The sequence below is a fragment of the Neomonachus schauinslandi genome, chromosome 1 (assembly GCF_002201575.2).
Source record: "Neomonachus schauinslandi chromosome 1, ASM220157v2, whole genome shotgun sequence".
Lineage (NCBI taxonomy): Eukaryota > Metazoa > Chordata > Mammalia > Carnivora > Phocidae > Neomonachus > Neomonachus schauinslandi.
This window is the reverse complement of record NC_058403.1, coordinates 213,810,282-213,817,660: the sequence shown is the minus strand read 5'-3', so window position 1 is coordinate 213,817,660 and position 7,379 is coordinate 213,810,282.

The window sequence follows — 7,379 nt, the reverse complement described above, 5'->3', positions numbered from 1 at the left end:
CGCCGCCGCCGCCGCGCCCGAGTTTCCCACTGTGGGATCCGGAGCGGGGCACCTGGCGGCCTGGGGCGTGTTGTCCGCCCCCGCGCTGGATTTCTGGCTGGGGGACCCCGAGCGCAGCCCTGGGAGGGCCCGGGGGTCCCCCGCTGCTTCCTGGTCGAGGAGGACCCGGGACGGGAGCCCGGGGGCTCTGGGACGCCTTGTGTCCCTTGGCGCCTGGACTTCTCGCCGGGGGGGACCTCGAGCTGAAAGCGGAGGGTTGTGGGGCGCCCGGGGCGCCCGGGTGCCGGCGTTCCGCCTGGGGCCCCCGGGGTTCCCCGAGCCCGAGCACCAACTTGGCGGGGCGGCGCACGTGGCGGCCCCGGCCCCGCCGTGCCAGTTCTGCCGCCGCGCAACTTCTTCCACCCGGCCGTCGGGGCGGCGGCTTGCCCCGTTGCCGCTCTTAACCCTTCCCGAAGTGCGAAGAACAAGGAAGGTGCGCGGACTCAGGGCCCGAGGGCCGAGGTCACGTGGGAGCGGCCCCGGAGCCGGAGCGCTGGGCGCCCGGACCGTCCGATGGGGGTTCTGCAGCTGGGGTCCCTTCCGGCTCAGCCCCCTCGAGCCCACCAATAGACGGGTTGGAAAGGAAGAAGGAAGGTGCCTCCAGGGGGTGGCCGGCGAAGGCTCGCTTCCCCGGGCGCTCTCCTTGACCAGAGCGGAGTGCTGCTCCGTAATTACAGCCGTGTCTAAAGCCGAGGGAGCCCGAGATGCGAGCAAGCGATCCCCAAGGAGCCGGAAAATCCGTTTCTGCCCTAGTGAGGGGTTTGGTCTAGTTTTCTTTGCAGAGAGCAGCTCCTCCGCTATCAGCATGGTTTTACGCTTACATTTCTCCGTGCAGTTTGGGTTGGGTTTCTGTGGCCTTGTATACGTTTCTCAGTCCCTGAGCTTTGAGGAGGCGCAGTGTGTGCTGAAGTGTTCGATTTGGTAAGTCATTGCGGGGTAACTGGCCTCCCAGGGCCTCCAGCTCCGGGTTACTCCTGTGGACCTAAAATGCCTTTTGTGGGCTCCCCCTCCCCAAACCCCACACCATAGAGGATCGGGAGGAGGACCCTGAACTCCTAGCCCGGTGTGTTTGAAAAAGCATGTCCAGGGACTGGAAGACGGTGTGTTCTTTGTGTTACGTGGGCGGAAAGTTGCAGCACTTCTGACGGGAAACTAGGGTATAGGGAGAAAGTGCTCCAGAAGTGGGGCAGAGCCTGACCAGAGAGAGAACAGGCCTGCCCCATGCATCCCCACGGTGCTGGCCTCCAGAGCGCAGCCAGGAGCCACCCAGGGCGGCGGTCTCCAGGCTTCGGGCTGCTTTTCTCTCTCAGCAGGGAGAGCAGACAAAGGTTAGGAGGGAAGGGAGCCCGGAGACCCCTGAAGTGTGCTGTGAGGATCCACGCCTGGGTCTGCAGAGGCAACTTGGGGACGCTGTGGAGCTAGTAGCAGGTCGGGGTCAGGGACCCTGCCTGGCCTCATTCCCCTTCCCACTCCTGTAAATCCACCTGGATCGCCTGAGTTTTAAAGTTGTAAATGACAGGTGTCCCAGAAACCTTTCATTGCTTTGCAGGTAGAAATCTGTTGCTAAAAACTATCGACCAGTTTCTGTTTTACATATAGGATCCTTGTTTCTGTTCCATTGATGTGGGAGTCCAGGGTCCACTTGGATCTCCTTGCTATGTTTGGCTGTCCTCGGACAGTGCGGGTGACTATCGGGCTGCCTGACGAAGGGCCCTCTTGCAGTTTCCTGTGAGCGGACCATGGGGTGGTTACCATGTGGGAGTGAGTGTTGTGCTCAGATCCAGGTGATGGCAGATGTTAGCGGGATGTGGCGGGTCTGAATGATCTCTGATGACATGCACCTTCGTCTGTGATCTCCTTTGCTTTGGTCTTTGGTCAGCCTTGTCTGAGTGACTCCTGAGGGAGCGGGAAGGGCTGCTCCCCTTTCCTTAACAGGAACCTGCATGTATGGGTGCAGGGGCAAGGCCTCCGGAAGTGTGTGGATGCGTGGGGTGCCATCCAATGGGGGGATGTACTTCTGAGTTTGAGTCTTCCAAGGAAGAGCTTCACGGAGTCTTGGCTGTACCTGAGCCGGCTCACTGGCCCTCGTGAAGTCTGGAGGGAGAGAGGAAGTTGGCTGAGACCGGTGGTTTTAGTTAGTGTTTTCATCGTCCTGATTGTCACAATCAGCCAGAGCAGAGGGAGGGCTGGGTCTTGAGGCCAGAGGGCTGATAGGAGCAGCGGTGTCACGTGTGGCCCCATGTAGCAGGTGTGTGACAGGCTGATATCCTCCCTTGGGGCCAGTGACTAGGGGGACAGGCACTTACCTTGCTGGGGTGGTGGGGGGGGTAGCACTGTGTCCTCTTTCCCGTGCCATAACCTTGGAAAGTTGACTTCGAGAAGGGTCTCTCGATTCTGACTCTGAAACTGGTACTGGCACAAGCCTTACAGAGTCCAGACCCCCTGGTCTCTCGGTAGGCCTCTGAAGGCACCTGGCCTCGTGTCGGTGCTCACAGGTGCTGGGGAGGGGGCTGGTTCCCGTTCGGGCAGAGGTGTCTTGTCCACCTGCCTCTGGGGTGCTGGCTTGTGTTGTGGAACTGAAGAGAAGTTTGAGGAAGATTTTATCTAGCGGGCACATGGTCTGGTAAGGCAGGGCCCACTGGACACCCTCAAGGGGAGAGTCCCAGGGGAAGGAGGGACTCCGCGGAGAGAAAGTGAAGCAGCACGCGGGTCACTTTGAGAGAAGGTGCAGGGAGGCGTCAGGAGTCCACTCCCTGCGGGAGCTGGGAGCACGGAAAGCGGGTGACCTCACCTGTCCCAGCAGCGCAACAGTCCCCGGGGTGCTGGCAGGGTGAGGCCAGAGGCCTGGGCCTGGAAGTGTGGGGACTTGTTAAATGCCTGTTTTCACTGAGCACCCAGGAGGTGGGGAGGGTCCTAATGGTTTGGTTCAGGGAGGTCCTGATTGGGGAAGAGGCCGTTTCTTGCAGTGTAGAGGGTGATGGAGACCTCTGGGGGTAGGAGGTAGAGCTGCTTCTCTTCTGCATTTTGGAGCAGAGTCTCTGCCCAGCGGTGCTGACATTTGGGGTGTCCTGGGCAATGTGGGGGCTGAGCAGCATCCCTGACCCCCACCCACTCGGTGCCAGGAGCACCCCCAGTTGTGACAATCACAGATGTCCCCAGATACTGCCCAGTATCCTCTGGCAAATGAGACACCTGTTTGGGAACGTCTGCTCTTTTCGGCCTCGTTCCCAGGGCGTCCCTGCCACTCGCCCCCATGGTTTAGGATTTGTTTGCTGTAGCGGGAACTAATCTGATGCCTCTAAGGTTGACCGTGGTGTTGGGAGGCGCTCTGGTTGACTTTTTCTGTTTTCAGTGTTGGCAGCGGGTCGAGCATCTTTGCCAGGTGATGTGCCTGCCCTGCTTGCAGAAGCACACCCAGAGTGACTCACTGGTGATACCCTTCCTACAGCACCTGCTGGGAGCCGGCTGGAACTTCATGCCCCAAGTCAAAGCCATCTCTCTGCGGGACAGACCAAGGCTTAGAAGGGCAGGAGACTTGCCCAAGGTCACCCCAGGAGGAGCCAGAGCTGGGAGTCCCGTGCTCCTCGTGAGCCAGTGCAGCCCTTGTAGGGAATGGCGAGGATCAGGGCCAGGCCTGAATGTAGACATTGCAGCACTGTCCATGAGAGGCTGGACTGTCTTCTTAGGCTGACTGTCCTCGTGCACGGTGTAAGGACAGAATTGTGAGCAGGGTCTTCAGCAGGAGGTCACTTGTTTGGTTGAGGCTCTTGCCTGGTACCAGGGAGTGGTGGGGGACACTGGTCCTGTCTGGGGGAGGGCAGGTGGAGGGGCTCACAGTGGGAGGCTGCAGGTGTTGTCGGGAGTTTATGCCAGGCACTGAGCATCGTGGGGTTTTCTCTTGGATGTGTCGCTCGACCCCCACAGTGGTCTGGGAGGGGGTGATCTCACCTTGCTGGCAGGAGGGAAGCCTGAGCTGCTGAGGGCAGGGCCTGAGCCCCAACACTTGCCTTCCGGGACTTTGCGTCTGTTGCGGCGGAAGGGCCCTGCAGTGGGGTGGCTCCCTGGCTCCTGGGCCAGTGCTGTGTTCCTCCTCCTGGAGCTGCTTCCTTCCCTGCAGGGAGACAAGGTCCCAGGGTGACCTCGGTGGAGGGGCAGGAAGGTGCAAAATAGGCTCCACGTTGTGTGTTCTTTAAGCAGAAAGAGCCGTTTGCTAAACAGCCATGGTTGGTCCCAGGCCCTCTGCTTCTCTGCCCCGCCGCTGCCTTCCTGGTGGCCGCCTCACCAGGCAAGATGGCACTTTCTGAAGCCGGCCCGCATGCTGTGAGGGGGCAGAGCCTGCGGTGGTTGGCCGGGACCAGGGGAAGCCGCTGAAGGTTTGCTTTCTGCCCTGAGTACCATGTGGCTGCCCTAAAGTACACAGAGCGGGAGCGGCGTGGTCCTCCAAAGCAGGTTTCCATCTCGGCAGGTGGGGGAGGGGAGAGTTAAGCAGAGCTGGGCGCCCCCCGGTGACTGCTGCAGAGCCCCTTCCGAGAGGAAGCCACCGGCACCTGCTGTCGAAGTGCAGGCCCTGGGAGCCACCTCTCCTGGGCCCTCCTGGTAGTGACATTGCCTGTCCCCCTCAGGAGCCTGACTCTGGGTCACCTGGCAGGGCCTGATGGTTTATGGGGTTCGGGGACTGGGGGGGCTGACTCTCTGCTTCAGCTGAATCATGACACTTGCACCCGTAGAGCAGGGACGGTCTGGAGGGGAAGCGCACAGTGAGCTCTCCCCTTAGTCTGCAGGGTCCCGTGGACGCCGGGGATGTAGCCGGTGCCCCGCGAGTCAGGGCGGGCAGCCCCCCGCTCCGGGCTGGCGGGCACACATACCTGTGGAGACTGGCGACGGTGTTGCTGCCTGGGTAGCGATGGAGCTGGTCCTGGCTGGTCCTGCCGAAGGCCCTGTCGTCTCTGCGGCTCAGAGTTGGGGCTTTGTGCTGGGGCTCTGGAGGGGGCCTCCCAGGCCCTTGGGAGCCTTTTGGCTCCTGTGTGTGGGCCCGGGAAAGTCCGTCCTTGGAGTGGGAGGAGAGGAGATGGGAACGGGTAGAGCGGCTAGCCCGGTGCCGCCTGAAGGCTTGGGGCTCTCCTCCCTGAAGGTCGCACCCCACGAAGGTGTCCCCTGGTGTGTGGCTCAGAGAGCCTAGAGCCAGGGGAAAGGGAGATCCTGTTGTTGCCTCAGTAGTGAAAATCTCTCGTAGCTTAGGACTTTATAGAACTTTAGACTTGCAGAACGTTGCAAAACAGTAACCAGAGTCGCTAGATACTCCTTCCCCACCACACTTAGCAGTGGCTGAGATCTTTTCCCATTTGTGGGTGCCCCTCCCATACGCCTTGGGCATCTCGTGCGAAGCGCTGGGGAGTGAGCGGAGCCCCGTGACCCTTCATGTGGACGCTTGGGTATGTGCTGTTTTCTGAGAACAGGGACCTTCTCTGAAATCAGTGCAGCATGAGGATAAAATGAGAGCACAGCACTGATACCTTCTTACTATCCAATCCGTAGGGCAGAGTCCGGCCTTGTCAGTTGTGTGGATGATGGTGTTTCTGGTCTTTTTTCCTTAATGCCAGATTTTGAAATTTAAATGAGGGCTGGAACCTGGACTGGTCAGACGAGTTCCTTCCTCCATAGGTGGGTGGGTGGTGGAGGATTGGGTTGCTTGGAAGGATACCTGTTTATGACCTTACTGTTTTGGTGGATGCGTGCTAGATAGAGACTGGTATTTGTCTCCGTGAATTCGGTTTTGTTTTTTGAGAATGCTTGAGATCTCTTTTTCCTGCATGAGTTTGCTTTTCCACAGCAAACCCTTGTTCATTCCTGTGTGGAAGGAGTGGGCAAACACACAGCTCCTCAGCGGTGCCAGCCAGCCTTGGGGCCTTCAGTCATCTGCCACTCTGTGCCCCTACTGGGTGCCAGGCCCTGTGAGGGCAGGGCGGGGTAGGGCCTGAGTCACAGCTTGCTCGGGGCAGCGCCCTGGATGTCCAAGGAGGCCCCACTCCCCTGGGATTGTTTGGAGGCAGGAGGAAACCTGGCCTGATTCTGAAAGGGGTGCGTAGGAGACACGAATTTAAGTTAATGAGGCCTAAATAAGCCTCCCTCTGCTGCTTGGTCAGCATGTTCTGGGAGACTTGTCCTTACAGAGCGGCCTTCTACAGCCCGTAGCTCAGCCTCCACCAGATGCGCCCGTCCCGGGCCCTGCTCAGCCCTGTCCGTAGTGCAGCAGCCTGTTTGTGGCCATTTTGGGGATGGCAGCGGGTACCTGTCGCATCCTAAATTCAGAACGCCCCGCCTTAGAGAAAAGGCTGGGGTGGGAGCAAGCCCCTGACGGGCCTGCTGCCTGTTGGAGGCATTTCGCCAGGGGCTGGCACGCAGGAGCTCCAATCCCTGGATGGAGCAGGGCTCCGTGAAGGGGTCTGTCCTGGGGTGGAGGACAGGACACCCCTGTTGCTTGGGGGCAGGAGTGCCATCAGCCTTGCGGGGGTCTTTTTGTCTTTAAGCTGAGTGTGGTGGGGTCGGCTCCAGGTAAGGGGACCGCAGGACCCTAAATCCCAGATGGGGACTGAGCCTTGGCCCCATGCTGGTGTCTGAAGCCCTTGGCAATTAGCATCCAGGTCCCACTCTGCGTGTGACAGTGCTCAGAGCCCTTCCCCCTGCCTGCTCTGCCATACTCACCTCCCAAGTTGTGGGAGGCCTAAATGATGTCTGAGGGGCCTGTGCGTCTTGGAGATGCAAGGGAGCTTGGCCCCAGTGAGGGCTGGAATAGCCCCACCACACGGGTCCGTCTCCGGACCTGCTCCAGTGCCTCAGTTCACTTCAGGCCTAGCCAGTCCCGGGGCAGGGCAAAGTGGATGCTGCCCTGTGGCCTGTTTGTGTGGAGCCCCTCCCCAGGGGCAGGGGAAGTGGAAGGGCTCTGTGGGTTCTGGAGCTGCCCTAGAGGTGTCCTTTGCAGAAGAGAGGCCAGTTGGCAACAGGGGCAACAGTGGGGTTCCTCTGGAAAGTTCTAATGTGTCTGCCCGAAAGGACAGCCCAGGCTACCCTGGGGTGGGAGGTGTGGGACAGGGCTCCAGTGCTGAGTCTGGAGCTCCAGGGACCTTCCCAGTGATGTGTGGGTCCTTACTCGTGACCACACGGAAGGTACCTGAGGCTTTGTCCTAGAGCCCCCCGTCATTCTGTTTTGTTGCATGTGCTTTCAGACCTTGACTCCTAAGTCCACAGTGTTTGCAGGAGCACTGGGGACGTGGGCCCCACAACCCCACCTGGAAGCCCCTGTGGTCTGGGGGCTCCTGTCAGGCCATTTTGCAAGGCCTCGC